Source organism: Strix aluco, unplaced genomic scaffold, assembly GCF_031877795.1.
Source record: "Strix aluco isolate bStrAlu1 unplaced genomic scaffold, bStrAlu1.hap1 HAP1_SCAFFOLD_33, whole genome shotgun sequence".
Classification (NCBI taxonomy): Eukaryota; Metazoa; Chordata; class Aves; order Strigiformes; family Strigidae; genus Strix; species Strix aluco.
Genome location: NW_027436647.1, coordinates 2143967 through 2153690, shown reverse-complemented (window position 1 = coordinate 2153690; position 9724 = coordinate 2143967).

Below are 9724 nucleotides of genomic sequence, written 5' to 3'. Positions count from 1 at the left end.
ACTTGTTCAGAAGGAAAGAAAGCACAGAGCCCCAGATTCTATGTTGTCCTGGAGAGCTTGCAGAGCACTGGGGAAAGGCAGGCAGAGAATTCCCTGCTAGCACCTTCTCTGTGCCTGGGAAGCAGAAGTGTTCACATTGCTTCGCAGAATCGCTTTTGTGCAGAAAACAGTAACACTTGTTCAGAAGGAAAGAAAGCACAGAACCCCAGATTTTATGTTGTCCTGGAGAGCTTGCAGAGCACTGGGGAAAGGCAGGCAGAGAATTCCCTGATAGCACCTTCTCTGTGCCTGTTCACATTGCTTCGCAGAATCGCTTTTGTGCAGAAAACAGTAACACTTGTTCAGAAGGAAAGAAAGCACAGAGCCCCAGATTCTATGTTGTCCTGGAGAGCTTGCAGAGCACTAGGGAAAGGCAGGCAGAGAATTCCCTGATAGCACCTTCTCTGTGCCTGGGAAGCAGAAGTGTTCACATTGCTTCGCAGAATCGCTTTTGTGCAGAAAACAGTAACAGTTGTTCAGAACGAAAGAAAGCACAGAGCCCCAGATTCTATGTTGTCCTGGAGAGCTTGCAGAGCACTGGGGAAAGGCAGGCAGAGAATTCCCTGATAGCACCTTCTCTGTGCCTGGGAAGCAGAAGTGTTCACATTGCTTCGCAAGAATCGCTTTTGTGCAGAAAACAGTAACACTTGTTCAGAAGGAAAGAAAGCACAGAGCCCCAGATTTTATGTTGTCCTGGAGAGCTTGCAGAGCACTGGGGAAAGGCAGGCAGAGAATTCCCTGCTAGCACCTTCTCTGTGCCTGTTCACATTGCTTCGCAGAATCGCTTTTGTGCAGAAAACACTAACACTTGTTCAGAAGGAAAGAAAGCACAGAGCCCCAGATTCTATGTTGTCCTGGAGAGCTTGCAGAGCACTGGGGAAAGGCAGGCAGAGAATTCCTTGCTAGCACCTTCTGTGTGCCTGGGAAGCAGAAGTGTTCACATAGCTTCGCAAGAATCGCTTTTGTGCAGAAAACAGTAACACTTGTTCAGAAGGAAAGAAAGCACAGAGCCCCAGATTCTATGTTGTCCTGGAGAGCTTGCAGAGCACTGGGGAAAGGCAGGCAGAGAATTCCCTGCTAGCACCTTCTCTGTGCCTGGGAAGCAGAAGTGTTCACATTGCTTTGCAGAATCGCTTTTGTGCAGAAAACACTAACACTTGTTCAGAAGGAAAGAAAGCACAGAGCCCCAGATTCTATGTTGTCCTGGAGAGCTTGCAGAGCACTGGGGAAAGGCAGGCAGAGAATTCCCTGATAGCACCTTCTCTGTGCCTGTTCACATTGCTTCGCAGAATCGCTTTTGTGCAGAAAACACTAACACTTGTTCAGAAGGAAAGAAAGCACAGAGCCCCAGATTCTATGTTGTCCTGGGGAGCTTGCAGAGCACTGGGGAAAGGCAGGCAGAGAATTCCTTGCTAGCACCTTCTCTGTGCCTGGAAGCAGAAGTGTTCACATTGCTTCGCAGAATCGCTTTTGTGCAGAAAACACTAACACTTGTTCAGAAGGAAAGAAAGCACAGAGCCCCAGATTCTATGTTGTCCTGGAGAGCTTGCAGAGCACTGGGGAAAGGCAGGCAGAGAATTCCCTGCTAGCACCTTCTCTGTGCCTGTTCACATTGCTTTGCAGAATCGCTTTTGTGCAGAAAACAGTAACACTTGTTCAGAAGGAAAGAAAGCACAGAGCCCCAGATTCTATGTAGTCCTGGAGAGCTTGCAGAGCACTGGGGAAAGGCAGGCAGAGAATTCCTTGCTAGCACCTTCTCTGTGCCTGGGAAGCAGAAGTGTTCACATTGCTTCGCAGAATCGCTTTTGTGCAGAAAACAGTAACACTTGTTCAGAAGGAAAGAAAGCACAGAGCCCCAGATTTTATGCTGTCCTGGAGAGCTTGCAGAGCACTGGGGAAAGGCAGGCAGAGAATTCCCTGCTAGCACCTTCTCTGTGCCTGTTCACATTGCTTCGCAGAATCGCTTTTGTGCAGAAAACACTAACACTTTTTCAGAAGGAAAGAAAGCACAGAGCCCCAGATTCTATGTTGTCCTGGAGAGCTTGCAGAGCACTGGGGAAAGGCAGGCAGAGAATTCCTTTCTAGCACCTTCTCTGTGCCTGGGAAGCAGAAGTGTTCACATTGCTTCGCAGATTCGCTTTTGTGCAGAAAACAGTAACACTTGTTCAGAAGGAAAGAAAGCACAGAGCCACAGATTTTATGTTGTCATGGAGAGCTTGCAGAGCACTGGGGAAAGGCAGGCAGAGAATTCCCTGATAGCACCTTCTCTGTGCCTGTTCACATTGCTTCGCAGAATCGCTTTTGTGCAGAAAACAGTAACACTTGTTCAGAAGGAAAGAAAGCACAGAGCCCCAGATTTTATGTTGTCCTGGAGAGCTTGCAGAGCACTGGGGAAAGGCAGGCAGAGAATTCCCTGATAGCACCTTCTCTGTGCCTGTTCACATTGCTTCGCAGAATCGCTTTTGTGCAGAAAACACTAAAACTTGTTCAGAAGGAAAGAAAGCACAGAGCCCCAGATTTTATGTTGTCCTGGAGAGCTTGCAGAGCACTGGGGAAAGGCAGGCAGAGAATTCCTTGCTAGCACCTTCTCTGTGCCTGGGAAGCAGAAGTGTTCACATTGCTTCGCAGAAACGCTTTTGTGCAGAAAACAGTAACACTTGTTCAGAAGGAAAGAAAGCACAGAGCCCCAGATTCTATGTTGTCCTGGAGAGCTTGCAGAGCACTGGGGAAAGGCAGGCAGAGAATTCCTTGCTAGCACCTTCTCTGTGCCTGGGAAGCAGAAGTGTTCACATTGCTTCGCAGAATCGCTTTTGTGCAGAAAACAGTAACACTTGTTCAGAAGGAAAGAAAGCACAGAGCCCCAGATTCTATGTTGTCCTGGAGAGCTTGCAGAGCACTGGGGAAAGGCAGGCAGAGAATTCCCTGCTAGCACCTTCTCTGTGCCTGTTCACATTGCTTCGCAGAATCGCTTTTGTGCAGAAAACAGTAACACTTGTTCAGAAGGAAAGAAAGCACAGAGCCCCAGATTCTATGTAGTCCTGGAGAGCTTGCAGAGCACTGGGGAAAGGCAGGCAGAGAATTCCCTGATAGCACCTTCTCTGTGCCTGGGAAGCAGAAGTGTTCACATTGCTTCTCAAGAATCGCTTTTGTGCAGAAAACAGTAACACTTGTTCAGAAGGAAAGAAAGCACAGAGCCCCAGATTTTATGTTGTCCTGGAGAGCTTGCAGAGCACTGGGGAAAGGCAGGCAGAGAATTCCTTTCTAGCACCTTCTCTGTGCCTGGGAAGCAGAAGTGTTCACATTGGTTTGCAGAATCGCTTTAGTGCAGAAAACAGTAACACTTGTTCAGAAGGAAAGAAAGCACAGAGCCCCAGATTTTATGTTGTCCTGGAGAGCTTGCAGAGCACTGGGGAAAGGCAGGCAGAGAATTCCCTGATAGCACCTTCTCTGTGCCTGTTCACATTGCTTCGCAGAATCGCTTTTGTGCAGAAAACAGTAACACTTGTTCAGAAGGAAAGAAAGCACAGAGCCCCAGATTCTATGTTGTCCTGGAGAGCTTGCAGAGCACTGGGGAAAGGCAGGCAGAGAATTCCCTGATAGCACCTTCTCTGTGCCTGGGAAGCAGAAGTGTTCACATTGCTTCGCAAGAATCGCTTTTGTGCAGAAAACAGTAACACTTGTTCAGAACGAAAGAAAGCACAGAGCCCCAGATTTTATGTTGTCCTGGAGAGCTTGCAGAGCACTGGGGAAAGGCAGGCAGAGAATTCCCTGCTAGCACCTTCTCTGTGCCTGTTCACATTGCTTCGCAGAATCGCTTTTGTGCAGAAAACAGTAACACTTGTTCAGAAGGAAAGAAAGCACAGAGCCCCAGATTCTATGTTGTCCTGGAGAGCTTGCAGAGCACTGGGGAAAGGCAGGCAGAGAATTCCTTGCTAGCACCTTCTCTGTGCCTGGGAAGCAGAAGTGTTCACATAGCTTCGCAAGAATCGCTTTTGTGCAGAAAACAGTAACACTTGTTCAGAAGGAAAGAAAGCACAGAGCCCCAGATTTTATGTTGTCCTGGAGAGCTTGCAGAGCACTGGGGAAAGGCAGGCAGAGAATTCCTTGCTAGCACCTTCTCTGTGCCTGGGAAGCAGAAGTGTTCACATTGCTTCGCAGAATCGCTTTTGTGCAGAAAACAGTAACACTTGTTCAGAAGGAAAGAAAGCACAGAGCCCCAGATTTTATGTTGTCCTGGAGAGCTTGCAGAGCACTGGGGAAAGGCAGGCAGAGAATTCCCTGATAGCACCTTCTCTGTGCCTGTTCACATTGCTTCGCAGAATCGCTTTTGTGCAGAAAACACTAACACTTGTTCAGAAGGAAAGAAAGCACAGAGCCCCAGATTTTATGTTGTCCTGGAGAGCTTGCAGAGCACTGGGGAAAGGCAGGCAGAGAATTCCCTGCTAGCACCTTCTCTGTGCCTGGGAAGCAGAAGTGTTCACATTGCTTCGCAAGAATCGCTTTTGTGCAGAAAACAGTAACACTTGTTCAGAAGGAAAGAAAGCACAGAGCCCCAGATTCTATGTTGTCCTGGAGAGCTTGCAGAGCACTGGGGAAAGGCAGGCAGAGAATTCCCTGATAGCACCTTCTCTGTGCCTGGGAAGCAGAAGTGTTCACATTGCTTCGCAAGAATCGCTTTTGTGCAGAAAACAGTAACACTTGTTCAGAACGAAAGAAAGCACAGAGCCCCAGATTTTATGTTGTCCTGGAGAGCTTGCAGAGCACTGGGGAAAGGCAGGCAGAGAATTCCCTGCTAGCACCTTCTCTGTGCCTGTTCACATTGCTTCGCAGAATCGCTTTTGTGCAGAAGACACTAACACTTGTTCAGAAGGAAAGAAAGCACAGAGCCCCAGATTCTATGTTGTCCTGGAGAGCTTGCAGAGCACTGGGGAAAGGCAGGCAGAGAATTCCTTGCTAGCACCTTCTCTGTGCCTGGGAAGCAGAAGTGTTCACATTGCTTCGCAAGAATCGCTTTTGTGCAGAAAACAGTAACACTTGTTCAGAAGGAAAGAAAGCACAGAGCCCCAGATTCTATGTTGTCCTGGAGAGCTTGCAGAGCACTGGGGAAAGGCAGGCAGAGAATTCCCTGCTAGCACCTTCTCTGTGCCTGGGAAGCAGAAGTGTTCACATTGCTTCGCAGAATCGCTTTTGTGCAGAAAACAGTAACACTTGTTCAGAAGGAAAGAAAGCACAGAGCCCCAGATTTTATGTTGTCCTGGAGAGCTTGCAGAGCACTGGGGAAAGGCAGGCAGAGAATTCCCTGCTAGCACCTTCTCTGTGCCTGGGAAGCAGAAGTGTTCACATTGCTTTGCAGAATCGCTTTTGTGCAGAAAACACTAACACTTGTTCAGAAGGAAAGAAAGCACAGAGCCCCAGATTCTATGTTGTCCTGGAGAGCTTGCAGAGCACTGGGGAAAGGCAGGCAGAGAATTCCCTGATAGCACCTTCTCTGTGCCTGTTCACATTGCTTCGCAGAATCGCTTTTGTGCAGAAAACAGTAACACTTGTTCAGAACGAAAGAAAGCACAGAGCCCCAGATTCTATGTTGTCCTGGAGAGCTTGCAGAGCACTGGGGAAAGGCAGGCAGAGAATTCCCTGCTAGCACCTTCTCTGTGCCTGGGAAGCAGAAGTGTTCACATTGCTTCGCAAGAATCGCTTTTGTGCAGAAAACACTAACACTTGTTCAGAAGGAAAGAAAGCACAGAGCCCCAGATTTTATGTTGTCCTGGAGAGCTTTTAGAGCACTGGGGAAAGGCAGGCAGAGAATTCCTTGCTAGCACCTTCTCCGTGCCTGGGAAGCAGAAGTGTTCACATTGCTTCGCAGAATCGCTTTTGTGCAGAAAACACTAACACTTGTTCAGAAGGAAAGAAAGCACAGTGCCCCAGATTCTATGTTGTCCTGGAGAGCTTGCAGAGCACTGGGGAAAGGCAGGCAGAGTATTCCCTGCTAGCACCTTCTCTGTGCCTGTTCACATTGCTTTGCAGAATCGCTTTTGTGCAGAAAACAGTAACACTTGTTCAGAAGGAAAGAAAGCACGGAGCCCCAGATTCTATGTTGTCCTGGAGAGCTTGCAGAGCACTGGGGAAAGGCAGGCAGAGAATTCCTTGCTAGCACCTTCTCTGTGACTGGGAAGCAGAAGTGTTCACATTGCTTCGCAGAATCGCTTTTGTGCAGAAAACAGTAACACTTGTTCAGAAGGAAAGAAAGCACAGAGCCCCAGATTTTATGTTGTCCTGGAGAGCTTGCAGAGCACTGGGGAAAGGCAGGCAGAGAATTCCCTGATAGCACCTTCTCTGTGCCTGTTCACATTGCTTCGCAGAATCGCTTTTGTGCAGAAAACAGTAACACTTGTTCAGAACGAAAGAAAGCACAGAGCCCCAGATTCTATGTTGTCCTGGAGAGCTTGCAGAGCACTGGGGAAAGGCAGGCAGCGAATTCCCTGCTAGCACCTTCTCTGTGCCTGGGAAGCAGAAGTGTTCACATTGCTTCGCAAGAATCGCTTTTGTGCAGAAAACAGTAACACTTGTTCAGAAGGAAAGAAAGCACAGTGCCCCAGATTTTATGTTGTCCTGGAGAGCTTGCAGAGCACTGGGGAAAGGCAGGCAGAGAATTCCCTGATAGCACCTTCTCTGTGCCTGTTCACATTGCTTCGCAGAATCGCTTTTGTGCAGAAAACAGTAACACTTGTTCAGAAGGAAAGAAAGCACAGAGCCCCAGATTCTATGTTGTCCTGGAGAGCTTGCAGAGCACTGGGGAAAGGCAGGCAGAGAATTCCCTGCTAGCACCTTCTCTGTGCCTGGGAAGCAGAAGTGTTCACATTGCTTCGCAAGAATCGCTTTTGTGCAGAAAACAGTAACACTTGTTCAGAAGGAAAGAAAGCACAGAGCCCCAGATTCTATGTTGTCCTGGAGAGCTTGCAGAGCACTGGGGAAAGGCAGGCAGAGAATTCCTTGCTAGCACCTTCTCTGTGCCTGGGAAGCAGAAGTGTTCACATTGCTTCGCAAGAATCGCTTTTGTGCAGAAAACAGTAACACTTGTTCAGAAGGAAAGAAAGCACAGAGCCCCAGATTCTATGTTGTCCTGGAGAGCTTGCAGAGCACTGGGGAAAGGCAGGCAGAGAATTCCCTGCTAGCACCTTCTCTGTGCCTGTTCACATTCCTTCGCAGAATCGCTTTTGTGCAGAAAACAGTAACACTTGTTCAGAAGGAAAGAAAGCACAGAGCCCCAGATTCTATGTTGTCCTGGAGAGCTTGCAGAGCACTGGGGAAAGGCAGGCAGAGAATTCCTTGCTAGCACCTTCTCTGTGCCTGGGAAGCAGAAGTGTTCACATTGCTTCGCAAGAATCGCTTTTGTGCAGAAAACAGTAACACTTGTTCAGAAGGAAAGAAAGCACAGAGCCCCAGATTTTATGTTGTCCTGGAGAGCTTGCAGAGCACTGGGGAAAGGCAGGCAGAGAATTCCTTGCTAGCACCTTCTCTGTGCCTGGGAAGCAGAAGTGTTCACATTGCTTCGCAGAATCGCTTTTGTGCAGAAAACAGTAACACTTGTTCAGAAGGAAAGAAAGCACAGAGCCCCAGATTTTATGTTGTCCTGGAGAGCTTGCAGAGCACTGGGGAAAGGCAGGCAGAGAATTCCCTGATAGCACCTTCTCTGTGCCTGTTCACATTGCTTCGCAGAATCGCTTTTGTGCAGAAAACAGTAACACTTGTTCAGAAGGAAAGAAAGCACAGAACCCCAGATTTTATGTTGTCCTGGAGAGCTTGCAGAGCACTGGGGAAAGGCAGGCAGAGAATTCCCTGCTAGCACCTTCTCTGTGCCTGTTCACATTGCTTCGCAGAATCGCTTTTGTGCAGAAAACAGTAACACTTGTTCAGAACGAAAGAAAGCACAGAGCCCCAGATTCTATGTTGTCCTGGAGAGCTTGCAGAGCACTGGGGAAAGGCAGGCAGAGAATTGCCTGCTAGCACCTTCTCTGTGCCTGGGAAGCAGAAGTGTTCACATTGCTTCGCAAGAATCGCTTTTGTGCAGAAAACACTAACACTTGTTCAGAAGGAAAGAAAGCACAGAGCCCCAGATTTTATGTTGTCCTGGAGAGCTTTTAGAGCACTGGGGAAAGGCAGGCAGAGAATTCCTTGCTAGCACCTTCTCCGTGCCTGGGAAGCAGAAGTGTTCACATTGCTTCGCAGAATCGCTTTTGTGCAGAAAACACTAACACTTGTTCAGAAGGAAAGAAAACACAGAGCCCCAGATTCTATGTTGTCCTGGAGAGCTTGCAGAGCACTGGGGAAAGGCAGGCAGAGAATTCCCTGATAGCACCTTCTCTGTGCCTGTTCACATTGCTTTGCAGAATCGCTTTTGTGCAGAAAACACTAACACTTGTTCAGAACGAAAGAAAGCACAGAGCCCCAGATTCTATGTAGTCCTGGAGAGTTTGCAGAGCACTGGGGAAAGGCAGGCAGAGAATTCCTTGCTAGCACCTTCTCTGTGCCTGGGAAGCAGAAGTGTTCACATTGCTTCGCAAGAATCGCTTTTGTGCAGAAAACACTAACACTTGTTCAGAATGAAAGAAAGCACAGAGCCCCAGATTTTATGTTGTCCTGGAGAGCTTGCAGAGCACTGGGGAAAGGCAGGCAGAGAATTCCTTTCTAGCACCTTCTCTGTGCCTGGGAAGCAGAAGTGTTCACATTGGTTCGCAGAATCGCTTTTGTGCAGAAAACAGTAACACTTGTTCAGAAGGAAAGAAAGCACAGAGCCACAGATTTTATGTTGTCCTGGAGAGCTTGCAGAGCACTGGGGAAAGGCAGGCAGAGAATTCCCTGATAGCACCTTCTCTGTGCCTGTTCACATTGCTTCGCAGAATCGCTTTTGTGCAGAAAACAGTAACACTTGTTCAGAAGGAAAGAAAGCACAGAGCCCCAGATTTTATGTTGTCCTGGAGAGCTTGCAGAGCACTGGGGAAAGGCAGGCAGAGAATTCCCTGATAGCACCTTCTCTGTGCCTGTTCACATTGCTTCGCAGAATCGCTTTTGTGCAGAAAACACTAAAACTTGTTCAGAAGGAAAGAAAGCACAGAGCCCCAGATTTTATGTTGTCCTGGAGAGCTTGCAGAGCACTGGGGAAAGGCAGGCAGAGAATTCCTTGCTAGCACCTTCTCTGTGCCTGGGAAGCAGAAGTGTTCACATTGCTTCGCAGAATCGCTTTTGTGCAGAAAACAGTAACACTTGTTCAGAAGGAAAGAAAGCACAGAGCCCCAGATTCTATGTTGTCCTGGAGAGCTTGCAGAGCACTGGGGAAAGGCAGGCAGAGAATTCCTTGCTAGCACCTTCTCTGTGCCTGGGAAGCAGAAGTGTTCACATTGCTTCGCAGAATCGCTTTTGTGCAGAAAACAGTAACACTTGTTCAGAAGGAAAGAAAGCACAGAGCCCCAGATTCTATGTTGTCCTGGAGAGCTTGCAGAGCACTGGGGAAAGGCAGGCAGAGAATTCCCTGCTAGCACCTTCTCTGTGCCTGTTCACATTGCTTCGCAGAATCGCTTTTGTGCAGAAAACAGTAACACTTGTTCAGAAGGAAAGAAAGCACAGAGCCCCAGATTCTATGTAGTCCTGGAGAGCTTGCAGAGCACTGGGGAAAGGCAGGCAGAGAATT